Consider the following 13131-nt stretch of genomic DNA (forward strand, 5'->3'; position numbering starts at 1 on the left):
TAAAAAAAACATGCATTTTTTTTTTAGGATAAAACTTCAAAAAATACAAAATTGCGTCCGGGAAACGATATCGACCGTGCACCTGTTGTCCCTTCTGAACATCACTGAGTTAATTAGATCAGTGTTTGGCTATAACAAAACATTCAAAAGACTAAATAAATGGGAATGGATTTTCCCTGATCGAATTTTTCTTTTTAAACATTCAGAATAGGCTGTTGCTCTATGTGCACTTGAGTCTTGCCGTGGGGAATTTTTGTTTTATCCGACCCAGCTTAATCCATACCAGATGTCCTGGAAGCAGTTTTTGTTCCAAAAGAAATAAAATGTGACATATCATAAGTGATAACTGGTGACATTTGTAATAATTTGTACATCTGCTTGGTTGCATTGATTAACCTACATACGTATACTAACAACACTCGAGTCAAACACCCGTATGTTTAGAGCCTCACTTAAAGGAACATTGCAGAAATGGTAAGAACAACAAAATCGTCTAAGATCACAGTATTTCATAAAACTGTACACAGTCTAATGATGATGATTGTAAAAAAACATCCCTCGATGATTCTGTCTGAAATGTCATATTTGATGAAAAATAACGAAAACTAACTTCCCATTTGGAGTTTATCGCTCAATGAGCGCTTTATTAACTTGACTGTTTTGAATCGATGTCAAGCAAAATGTGCTGTCATTTTTTCCACTGTATTTTTCTCGTGAGCCGGATGGCCAATCAATCTCAAACTTTTACAGATTTTTTTAAGTTTATGCAAGGTCGATTACATAAAGTTGTTACACTGCCAGCAACTGTTTTGTTAGCAAAAGCGAATTATGTAATGTTCCTTTAAAGGCACTGGACACCTTTGGTAATTGTCAACGACTAGTCTTCTCACTTGGTTTATCTCAACATATGCATAAAATGACAAACCTGTGAAAATTTGAACTCAATTGGTCGTCAAAGTTGCGAGAGAATAATGGAAGAAGAAAAAAACACCCTGCTCGCACAAGTTGTGTACTTTCAGATGCTTGAATTCGAGACTTAAATTATTTAGTGAGAAATTACCTCTTACTAAAAAATTACGTTAATTCAGAGGGAGCCGTTTCTCACAATGTTTTACACTATCAACAGGTCTCCGCTGCTAGTTACCAAGTAAGTTTGTATGCCAACAACTATTTTGAGTAGTTACCAATATTGTCCAGTGCCTTTAATGTGCAGCCGACCAAATGTAGGTGGAGAGCACGCGGCACTGACTTTGTTTTGCCTCAAAAATCTGAAAGGTATTCACTTGATTGCAGGTGTAACCATTAGCCACTAGAAAGAAGTAGAATAAATTGCCACTATTTATCAAGTCTGTCCACTGCTCCCTTTCTTTTTGGGAGGCTTAGTTTACAGATCAGAGTGTCCCCATTACGAATGAGACGACACAATACATGAGCGAGAGTTATCGTTGTCTCTGTTTTTTAAAGGCAGTGGACACTATTGGTAATTACTCAAAATATTTATGAGCATAAAACCTTTCTTGGTGACGAGTAATGGGGAGAGGTTGATGGTATAAAACATTATGAGAAACGGCTCCCTCTGAAGTGCCATAGTTTTCGAGAAAGAAGTAATTTTCCACGAATTTGATTTCGAGACCTCAGATTTAGAACTTGAGGTCTCGAAATCAACCATCTAAACGCACATAACTTCAGGTGACAAAGGTGTTTTTTTTCTTTCATTATTATCTCACAAGTTGGATGACCGATTGAGCTCAATTTTTCACAGGTTTGTTATTTTATGCATATGTTGAGATACACCAACTGTGAAGGCTAGTCTTTGACAATTACCAATAGTGTACACTGCCTTTAATCAGATTAGGAAGACCATATAAGGCGTCTGTCGACAGGTTTTAATACACCTTGACCTTGATTGTCATTGAATAATATAGTAGCTTTAAAGGAACATAACATAATTAGTTTTGGCCAAAAAAAAACATTTGCTGGCAGTGTAAGCACTAAATACAATCCATCATGCACATAAACTGACAAACCTGTAGAAGTTTTAGATCGATCGACCATCTGGGTCGCGACAAAATATTGAGAAAAAAACGATTAGGGCCTACACATTTTGCGTGACATCTATGCAAACAAACACAATTAATAAAACGCTCATTGAGCGGTAAACTCCAAACGGGAAATAAGTTGTATTCACTTGTCATCAAATATGACATTTAAGGCAACATATATTTAAAGTGATGTTTATTTTTACTGTCATTATCATTATGTGGTAAGTCTGTGATCTTCACGCTTTTATTTCTTACAAATTCTGTAAAGTTCCTTAGGCACTAGACACTATTGGTAATTACTCAACATAATTATTAGCATAAAAACTTACTTGGTTACGAGCAATGGAGAGCTGTTGACGAGTATAAAACACTGTGAGGACAGCTCCGTCAGAGATAGTCTTTGAGAAATTCTCAAACAATTCTGCAACAATGGTGTTTTAATTGCAACTTCGAAGACCAATTGAGCCAAAATTGTTACAGGGTTGTTATTTTATACATGTTGGGATACATCAAGTTAGAATACTGGTCTTTGACAAATACCAAAGGTATTCATGTGCCTTTAAAAATTCCAGCTCCATCAATCCAATGTCCCTTAGCAGCTACAACTGAGCCTCCACAAATCCCTTTCATAAAAATCCGTATAACTCTGGTCATATTTCACTCTTACAAGTCTCTCCGACCAGGACTTGAAACAACTGACAAGAAAAGGCTTCTTTTTCATTCTGTTCTTCCCGTCTTTCATGTTACGCCAACGGTGATTGATCGAAGTGTTTACTCTCTGAACGAACTAAATTACCTGGCAGTCGAGTTAACCACGGCTCCCGCATTGAAGAAGCCATGGCTCGAGTTACCTATGGTTGCTGATGTATTGCTTGAGATTCGATAGAAGATCCCATGCAGACACAGCTAACACACAACATGGCTTACATTTTAGCGGACAATTTCGAAAAGGAATTCAAGGCACGTGCTCATGGTTTACCTGGTTTTGCACCCGTTGCTGTTGAGCAGGATTCGCGGTGCTCAGTCAGTCCAGTTGTGTATCGAGCAACCTGCTTAAATTGGGTCTTTTGGTACCTGGATATTGGTCTCTATCTGTACTTCATAAAGCGCCAGACTATATGGAGAAAGAACTTTAAATTTGAAGTACAATAGATCTCGCCGACAAAGTGAGATATTTTGTGGTGAAGACATTATTCTTCCACTATCTTAGCAAACCTTAAAGGCAGTGGACACTATTGGTAATAACTCAAAATAATTATTAGCATAAAACCTTTCTCGGTGACGAGTAATGGGGAGAGGTTGATGGTATAAAACATTGTGAGAAACGGCTCCCTCTGAAGTGCCATAGTTTTCGAGAAAGAAGTAATTTTCCACGAATTTGATCTCAAGACCACAGATTTAGAACTTGAGGCCGCGAAATCAACCATCTAAATGAACACAACTTCGTGTGACAAGGGCGTTTTTTGTGGAAAATTACTTGTATCTCGAAAACTACGTTACTTCAGAGGGAGCCGTTTCTCAGAATGTATACTACTATCAACAGCTATCCATTGCTCGTTTCCAAATAAGTGTTTATAATAACAATTATTTTGAGTACTTTACCAATAGTGTCCACTGCCTTTAAACAAGTTTTTAAGTTTGCAGGTTCAAAAGTTTAGATCAATATTATTCCGTTTTGCTAATTAAAAGTCCTTCTCCGTTGACATACTAAATATTTGAATTAGAAACTGTACTTAAGAAGTTGTACTCGTCTGTGTCTGTTGTTTTATTTTGGCTATTATGTAAAACAGGACATTGATGTGCAGCTTTTGCTTTTAATTTGAATCAAGTTGCAATAAACCAGTCTCAAAATATCGTTTCTGATTTCTATGGATCTCTTTTTGTACAAACCAATCCATCATGAAACACAACAAATCACACAACTTAGTAGCTACAGGGGGCCAATTTCATAGAGCTGCTTAATAAACAGCAAATAGCTAGACAGTTTTCTGTTAAGCAAAAATTTACAGGACACCAGTTCCACTTGTTAATTTTGACATGGTAGTTGGCTGGTAACCTTATTCTGTATAAATGTAACTTTGTTATGCCTATTTGTGCCGAAGCAGCTCAATGAAATTGGGCACTGGTCCTACCTTAATTTGTGGAATGCAAAACGAGACTGTTTTCAGAGCTTCTTTTTGTTGTTTAATGTGTAAAGAAGTTAATTGATCACTGGTACTATTTTCTTTTCTTCCTACAGTGTTGATCTCCAGAATGTTCTGGCTCCATGTCCCCGTTTGTTTTCATGTGTTCCCGTTCAATACCGTCAGACTCCCTGGAGCTTTACGTCGTAGCACCGGTTTCAACCCAGTCTGCTAAGCACAGGTGAGTTTTTCTTGGCATAAGTCAAATTTTACCAGTCAAAATACCTTGCGGTGGATTCGTTTGTGATAGCAGTGCCTCAAATTGCTCGTTTTCACTTAGAGCAAAAACAAATCACTAGTGAGCATGGTTTCCGCTCAGTAGCTCCATATCGTGAAATTCAATGTCCCCCCAAGGGATCATGGCTTGTAAAACCTTTGGGTATCGACTGCAACAACATTCAAGTAACAGAGAAAGAGTAATGGCCGCGTAACACACAGGCGCCACCCTATCCATGTCGCCATGCTGAATATATGTGGCTATGATAACAATGCAAGTTTACTTTAGTTCATATATCGACGCGACGGACAAATATCTGGGGCCCCGACGTTTATCTAGGAATATAGATTTCTGAGCTCTCTAACCGAATCATGCTCGCGGGTTAGAGAATTAACATCTTTCGTGGAAAAATACTTTGCCAAAATCCATTCCTGACACACCTATTAAAATTTAACTCGTTTGCAGTGTAGGATTTATTATTGTTTTTAGGGCACTAGCTCAAGGAAAACGTCGCATATAGAGAGGAAAATGCTAAAGAGTTTTTTTTTCATCACTTCCAAATCTAATTTATTTTGAATGATTGAACAGAATGTTAAAACCCTTTTTAGGAAACCCTAGAAATAACGGGAGTTTTGTCTGTAAAGATGACGCTTGATTGATAGACGACTTTTTACATGGTATCGCCGTCTAACCAAATAAATTTCGAGCAAGCAGTGCCGGATTCCTGCTTTCCAAAAGACATTGGGAATGCAGAAGGATGATCGTAATGGTATATACAAACTGAAATCTTTCCTAATTTGTTGGCTGGGTAATGTTTTTGAAAAACACATTTCTGAAGACCCAACATGTGTAAGTTTAAAGGGTTGCTATTTTTTTCAGTGAACACTTTGCACTGTGTCATGCTCCTAAGTGTGACGTAATTACACTGTTAGTCACGCCCACTTTCTACAATTGTACTCCATTGGTTGCCAGAAGAGTAGTAGCTATAGCTTGTTTTCTTAAATAAATTATGCAAGAAAAATTAACTGATTGGATTCTGGGTCTCAGGTGCCTGATCCTTTTCTGGGTGAGACTGACCCGGAAAAGGGTCCACGTGACCAAGAATAATAATAACTGTGGCTTCACATCTGCAAGATGTGGGACTACGTTTGAATTATGAGACCTAATTCTAATAGCATTATGTAATGTTTTACAAGGTGCTGTGGCGCAATTTGCTGCCGATCGGACCAGGAACACCGGGGCGAACCCCTTCTCTTTTCTATAACTGCATTGGGTTCTTTTACATGCAGTTTTTACATGGGACCAACGGCTTAGCGTCCCATCCAAAGGATGAAGCAATGGTGAAGTGTAGTGCTTAAGGACACAAGTGTCACGGCTGGGGATTCGAACCCACACTCTGCTGAAAGGGGTCAAACTGATGCATAATCTTAGTTGAAATTCAAATTCTTGCGTTCACTATGTTTATGTCCAGTCTGACCCAGAAATTGGTAAATTCTGACACGTGAAGTTTTTTAAGAGCGTGGAAACATTCTTCAAAGACTATTCCCATTGGTCAAAGTTTTCGTTAGAACAAAATGCCATTGACATCGCCACACGTAGTGAACGTTTTGGATGTAATGAGTAGATACGCACGCCATGGCGCAAATTTTATCCGTATTTTTTGATGTCATGTCTGAAGCATTCCTGATGATTTCCTTGTCGGCAGTAGTGAACATTTTGAGCGTACAGTTTATAGATACACGCACGCCATGACACAGTAACTTATTTTAAGCCATACCTGTCTCTAGCTTACACGTGTTAGTCATTTAAATAGGTTAAAGCCATTATACACTTTCGGTACATGCATATGGCGTATGCATATAACATGCACCCAATGGTAAAAGTGAAAGTATTATGGTTAGCTATTTTTGTCCAAGCATGATAAAGTATTATGGTTAGCTATTTTTGTCCAAGCATGATAAAGTATTATGGTTAGCTATTTTTTGTCCAAGCATGATTTCCCTCTGGTGTTTTGTAAGCTATTTATAACGCCGTAAAACGATCTTACCATCGAAGTAATTGTAACGACATTGCCAAACAATCTTCCCCTTTGAGGATGAAGACTATTTTTGTACTCGATTTGAAAGACTAAGCTATATCAGGAGACAATCTGATAATCTTTTAACGAGTTTCAAATCGTGTCTCGCACAAACTTCCTCAATCATCACGTTTACATTAAAACACGGTTAGGCCACGCTTCACTGTAACTGAAGCCATACCTGTCTCTATCTTACATGTGGTAGTCATTTAAATAGGTTAAAGCCTTTATACACTTTCGGTACAGATTTACAAATAATTTACAGGGTAATGGTGAAAGACTTCTCTTGAAATATTGTTCCATGAAATGCTTTACTTTTTGAGAAAACATTAAAACAATATAAATTCTCGTTAGCGAGAATTACGGATTTATTTTAAACACATGTCATGACACGGCGAAACGCGCGGAAACAAGAATGGGTTTTCCCGTTATTTTCTCCCGACTCCGATGACAGATTGAACCTAAATTTTCACAGGTTTGTTATTTTATATACAAGTTGTGATAAAAGCGAGTCCGTTCCTTTCTTGCGTATGTTGTTGATTTGAGTCTTCTTCCGACACCAGTCTCAAGTGACGGACAGACGGCACTACTTGCTGAGAAAATGGAGCCCGTTTTTGCGTAAGATTATTCGACAGGCAGAAGCTTTATGGTAGGCGTGTGTCAGACGTCATATCATAGCCAACCATTTAGACGAGATGTAACCAGAAATAGTCAGGCCATACACCGAGAATAATGCACCATTCAATTCAAACTCGCATTTATTTCCATATGAAAACAGTACAAAGACATAACAATAATTTATAAAGAAGATGGCTCTTTAACAAGGCAGGGGAAATTAAACATCCCCCCTACCCTCTCCTTTATATGCTAAAAGGACAGTTGTGGTAACACCATGTGAATATCTCTTTTGAGTAATGTTGGTAAACTCAACGTTTCGATCAGATGCTCTGATTGTCTTCAGTCATTTATCGTGTGTTACCGTTTTTGTCATTTATTTAGTATTTATTTATTAAAACATTGGTTACAGTATGACCCGCAATATGTGACGACTTGACCCAAAACTGTTTCAAACTGATCCGTCTGACGAGCCCAAATCCTGAGGTCAGCGTGACTCAGAAATAGGGCAGGCCCTCTGGGACCTGGAGATCATCATCCGGGTCAATTGTGACCCGGATGTTGTAAACCGAAACGCTGTTACGTCATATGACAGTTATTTCTTCACTGGATTCAAACATTTCTGGCTGACTGCTCACAGTCATTGGGTGCCTTCGATAAGCTTCCCTGGGTCGACCCCGCATGCTCACTCGGGTGAGCCCCCGACAAGAGCTAATCGAACGATCACACTCGCCCTCTCGTGGTGACGGCATGCACCTCAGGTCACCACCAAGTGACCCATTCCACAAGCAGGACACACTGGGGGCTGACCATAGAGTTATATATAACTCTATGTGGCTGACCCAGGTGAGCCAGTCAAAGCTATTCGAACGTACCGGGGCAGACCGGGTCGACCCAGGGAAGATAAACGAACGCACCCATTGTACAAGTAATCAGAAGAATCCATCTGGAAACCACGTGGTTCATTTCACCAAGTCGTGGCTATTTACCCCTCGGCTTAGAGAAATGCTGTACAAATCCTATGAGAACTTCGGCAGAGCTCATCAGTTATTAAATTTGTGTTGTCTTTTTGTAAGAAAAAAACTAACGATGGTACAAGTTAATGGGAATTCTGTTAATAGCTAGGTGAAGTAGGGGCGCTTGAAATCGATCAGATTTTTTATTTATAAAAATTGGCGTTGTATACCCACCGACAATTAATTAAAAACATACACTCGGTAATGTTTAGTCAACCATTGTATCATGCAAGTTTAATGACTGAAACCATGGTAAACCAGTATTGATTACCCGTCATCGTGTTAAAAATCACCGCACAAGGTTAAGTCTGTTCCCAAATGGCTCGATGCTGGAAATGACGGTAATGATAATCAAGGTCCAATCTATTAAATTATTGACGCAACCCTGACTCCGATGGATTTTCAAAACTACTACAACACCCTCGTTTGGTGCGAATACAAAGCATGAACTGCAGGGAAGGAACATTCCAAACGGACCATCTATTATCTGTAAATTGATGTTTATAAAATGACATGAAATTAAATGAAAAGAATTGACACCAAAAAGTGAACGAGGTGAAACTGAGTGTCAGCATTCGAGGGGCACTCTCCGTTAGCTGCTGTGTGCACCGAGTAAACTGGTCACAAAGACGGGCCAGTGGTCGTACTGGCTCACTGATTTCATTGAATACAACAATTTCATTGTGTAAACTTGCTGTGACGTATGCTTTCCAAATCACGTATGCTTTCCAAATCACGTATGTTTCCAAATCACGTATGCTTTCCAAATCATGTATGCTTTCCAAATCACGTATGCTTTCCAAATCACGTGTGCTTTCCATGATTGGTCCGAGGTGATGTAGTGTCAGATTGCTGTTTCGACTGTCTGCGTGCACATGCAGCGTCGTGTGCATAATTTTAATGTAATGATGTACGCGTGGATTGACGGCGAATCTCCGTGTATTAAAAATGAAAACGAGTTCAAAAATACATTTTTACGGATCCAAACATTCGATGTGGCTGGTATTTCACGGGCCTCGAAGTGTGACGTCAGATGTTCAGGCTACTACGCACCAACCACATACGTACGTCAGAACTTCTGAAACCCGTCCATCGTTGATGAGAAACGTCTCGTGGTGAGATCTTAAAACCATCCGTCAGTATACCCAAGCTTTCCCCTTCAACGTCTTTATCCGCGGAGGTAAACACTGGGGTTTCCCAGTCGGGCGGACAGATCTCTCGGTGGACTTTGAGGCAAGCTCTTCGGTCAGGACACCAGTAGACTTGACTCAAATCCCCATCCCGTGAGAGTCCCATCCCATTTCCAGTCCGATCGCTTTTACGTCAGAAAACTTTTGCGCGGCCGGCATCCCCCAATTTTTCGTTTGCTATAGTAGTTGGCTTAATAGGAACCTCTCGCACGAGAACGGGACTTGAATCAAGTCTAGGACAACATTGGCATGAGCGCCTGGATTTCTTGTAATAACAGGAAACGATTGACAAGGAGGCACGGCTCCTGATCCAAATGCGGTCGTTTTGTTTAAAGGCACGGGACACTACTGGTAATTACTCAAAGTAATTGTTAGTATATAGACTTACTTGCGAGCAACGGAGAGCTGTTGATAGTATACAACATTATAAAAAACGGCTCCCTCTGAAGTATCGTAGTTTTTGAGAAAGAAATTATTTCTCACTGAAATATTTGAGGACTCGAATTCAAGCATCTGAAATCATATAGCCTGTGTGACACGGGTGTTTTTTCTTCCATTATTCTCTCGCAACCACAACGACCAATTGAGTTCAAATGTTCACAGGTTTGTTATTGTATGCATATGTTGGGATAAACCAAGTGAGAAGACTGGTCTTTGACAATATTACCTTTACCAAAGGTGTCCAGTGCCTTTAAAGTTGCGAGAGCGGTATTGTTGGTCTAGCTCCTGTACTGTATTTCCAAAAATAAATCACATTCACTTTATACCGTGTTAGGTCAAGCTTCACTGCTTCATCGAACTAGATGTGTTAAGGAGCAGTTGCATATTTATTGATGCACAAGATGAAATCCATACGTAGATATCGATTGAAAGATATTGATTGTTTTTACTCTGAGCCAATGCTATACGTCTACATCCTTCATCCACGTTTGAGTGTATACACTAAGGCCCTTTTCGAAACCACGGCTTCGGCTTTGGGTTCGGCTTCAGGCTCTGTTCTCTCGTCTGAAGCCCTGGATGAGCACGTACGTAAAGCACACGCAATGGTCAATCGTGGGTCCAAGTTACCCTGAGCTGAATCTGGAGCCGAGGCCGTGGTTTCGAAAAGGGCCTCATATTATGGCAACAGTCACATTGGTTTCCGTTCTAACCCCGTGTAAAATGTTGAAACCTCCGATTCCCAAACGGTAGAAATTATGGGGTGCGTTCGTTTAGCTCCCCTGGGTCGACTCCGGTGTGTGGCAGGGTTTTTTTCCAGGACGAACGTGGGTAATTATCTGCACACGTTTGTCCTGAGAAAAAAATGCCACACGACGGGGTCGACCCAGGGAAGCTAAACGAACGCACCCATAGTGGTGGCTTCTTATAAAGCGATCATCCGTCACTCATTGACGCTCAATGACGTTTTAACATTCAGTATGTTTGTCCTGCAATGTATGTAGGACTAAGTTTGAAGTACGAGACCTATACCATCATAAAAGATTTGCGGAACACCATGTAACCTTAATCTCTGAATGAGTTTGGGTGGTTCTGAAAAGAACCGTTGGTTTCAACTCGAAGTTTCGATCAGTATGCTCTGATTGTCTTCTTGTGTATTAAGCTGAGACCTTCACCTTTTTACGTATCACCATTCGCAAGATCACCCGACTCATTGCTCAAAACCCACACATTATTATTTTATTCAACAATATTCCAATCTAGACTATCTGAATCTGAGATAGACCACAGGCATCTGAAAGTCTTTCATATTATTTTCTTGCTACCTCGATGACCAATTGAGCCCTTAAAGGAACACGTTGCCTTCAGATTTCACAAAATTTCACGTTTGAGGGTGTTCCTTATACTTATTAAGAGTTGTTCTTGCAATAAAACACATTTAATGTGTTGTAATTAGTGAATGGTAATTAAAAAAAACAAACACTGACCTCTGACCCCGAAACATGGCCCGCGAAATATATACGTTTTTCAAGCCGTCAAAACGATCGTCCGTTTATGCGCGATGCACAGCAGTTAGGCTGGCGCCGTAGCCAATGGCCTGGTAAACCTACCAGAAGAACACGAGGTAATATACCGTTCTCTACCATACGACGTTGTGTGAAATGTAAACACACCATTTTGCTGTCAAAATGGATCGCCGAAAAACACAGATTCAGCTCATTGCTCTACGCAAAGAGATGATTGAAGACACGTCCAAAAAGATGGAAAGGACACCTCGCCAATCAGGGTAAGAATAATGTAGTGGGACATGGACTAGCCGACGAGAGAGAGAGAACGGACCGTGATTGTTTATACCCAATGCAATGTTATTGTTAGTTATTATTGTGGACATGACACGTAAATTTACAGCCATGAGACAGCCGCAGCACTGAGTTGTGAGAGTACATAATGTACATGTACTATGACTAGTTTACATATAATTTTGTAGATCTATTCACTCGGTGCATAGATGGGGGTGGGGATTTGAATCGAGTGCCCAGCGTACTAATGACTTGGCATAATTTACCCTAATTTACTTTGATGCTACAATTAAAAGAGTCGTTTATCTGGCTGGGAAGGGGAGGGCTTTTGTAAAAATTGTAGAAGTACATTTTAAAAATAGTACAGATTTATGAAATGTTTTTTGTATATTTTTAACAGTTTACCCAAAATATTGTACCCAAGTCGACTCGTACCCAAGTCAACCCGAATTCTTTCAAAGAAGTGTGACCTTTCAAACAATAAAAAATAAAATTTCGAGAACTAATATAATAAGTTATATCAATGGTTTTCAATTTCTTGTTGAAGGTACTATGTGAGCAGATGCCAGGACTTGGCGTAAACATCTTGGAGACCTCGTCAAACCCAGCACCTCCAAGTCCACATCATCCACCTCCGCAAAGCTCTTGCCAAGCTGGTGGGTTTGTACCAACTGTAGGGAGATGCCAACACAACAGGACAGGTCATGCTGCAAACAAAGGCCGGATGAATGCTTCTCAAACTTGGCAGTAAGAGACTGATTATTTCATACTGTCAATGGCATGTGCATGTATAACAATATACACATGTACTGTCAAAGCAGTCCAGTTTTGTTACATGATATTTTGATCTGTGTCCCCCCCCCCCCCAAAAAAAAAAGGAAACAAAGTAAATGTGTAAACAAACATTTAATAAGGAAACACAAATTTAAGCTTTCATTCATTGTAGTTACTTGTAAACAGCCTCCTTCGCCAACGTTGCATTACCAAAATACTTCACACTGAACAGCCACATCCTAATAACATCATGTCTTTGACCAGCAGCCGATTTCACGAAACTTTACGCAACTGCGTAAGTCCACTTGTGCAACGTTTATGGAGCAACTTGCGCCATTAAAATTGCGCAAGTGGACTCACGCAGTTGCGTAAAGTTTCGTGAAATCGGCTGCAGGGAGGTAGTATTTGCTAAAATGTCACTTTAATGAATCAACATCAAGTGCATGGGTTTTATATTCCATATACATGTACAAATAACCAATTTTTATTTTGTTAATTGTTTCAAAAATTTTTGTGTTTATATTTGAAAAGATCTTGAGGCACCTTGTTCTGGACCACCATTAGAGTTGGCACGACATCACAGGAATGACATGTACACCAGGGCAGCATGATGTACACAACAAATGACTTTGCCACCCAGCCAGCCTTCACAGACAACATTTGTCATGTCAGAATGGTACTGGAAATAGAGTAACACTACCTGGTTACTGTGTTTGTAAAATCAGGGGTATATTTCCAGATAGTTTCAACTTTCATTTACACATGATTTATGCAAAACAG

The 13131-nt window shown here is 39.7% G+C and overlaps 1 long non-coding RNA gene across 1 annotated transcript; it reads left to right on the forward strand.

The window, feature by feature from the left end:
* Window positions 1-11244: 11244 nt before the first annotated feature.
* Window positions 11245-12922, forward strand: LOC117295073. The gene is made up of 3 exons (XR_004519626.1): window positions 11245-11564; window positions 12125-12324; window positions 12883-12922. It is a non-coding gene; the product is annotated as an uncharacterized LOC117295073 (long non-coding RNA).
* The last annotated feature ends 209 nt before the right edge of the window (window positions 12923-13131 follow it).

The sequence above is a fragment of the Asterias rubens genome, chromosome 9 (assembly GCF_902459465.1).
Source record: "Asterias rubens chromosome 9, eAstRub1.3, whole genome shotgun sequence".
In the NCBI taxonomy this organism is placed as follows: Eukaryota; Metazoa; Echinodermata; class Asteroidea; order Forcipulatida; family Asteriidae; genus Asterias; species Asterias rubens.